Genomic DNA, 750 nt, shown 5'->3' with positions numbered 1-750 from the left:
TAGCATATTCACTAAATAGCTAGCTCACATTACTAAGAGTCCCACAAAGCACAAAGCAAGCAACATTCGGACAATGGGAAAAACTAACCACATAATCGAGCATATAACATTCAGGCCATCACTAACTAATCTGTACAAGCATACGTTTCATAAAGCTTAGATACATATAACAGGCACATAAGGCATCCTCCCTACATCCTTAGTCCTAACTAGCATGCAATTCTCATAATGCTGACACATATCATAGGCACATAAGGCATCCTTCCTAGATCCTTAGTCCTAATCTAGCATACAGTTCTCATAAAGCTGATACACGTATCATAACATAAACTTGTATGGGTAATTTGGGAGTACTTACCGGAGCTCGGCCGATTGCATGCACCACACCCTTTTCTCTTTTCCAAGTTCTTTTTTCTTTTCAAAATTCTATTCTCTTTTCTAGATTCTTTTTATAAAAACATTTCCATTTGAAAACTTTCATACCAAATCCTAAGTTTGAGTTCAGACACACCCGAGAGTGTGCCCGAATCACTCAAACCAAGGCTCTGATACCAACTTGAAATATCCCAAAAATACAGTACAAAAATTTCAGTTTTAATTGTTCATAAAACCATAATTTATATTCATCACATAAAACCATGAGTCATAAAACCATGAATATGTCTTAGACAACTAACAATGTATGTCAAAGTATAAACATCCCAGGCTAAACAAATGGTGTGTGCACTGCAATCTTCCCGAGCTCCTCTT

This window comes from Lactuca sativa, chromosome 1, assembly GCF_002870075.4.
Source record: "Lactuca sativa cultivar Salinas chromosome 1, Lsat_Salinas_v11, whole genome shotgun sequence".
In the NCBI taxonomy this organism is placed as follows: Eukaryota; Viridiplantae; Streptophyta; class Magnoliopsida; order Asterales; family Asteraceae; genus Lactuca; species Lactuca sativa.
The sequence above is the reverse complement of the archived record's forward strand: the minus strand, read 5'-3'. Positions refer to the sequence as shown.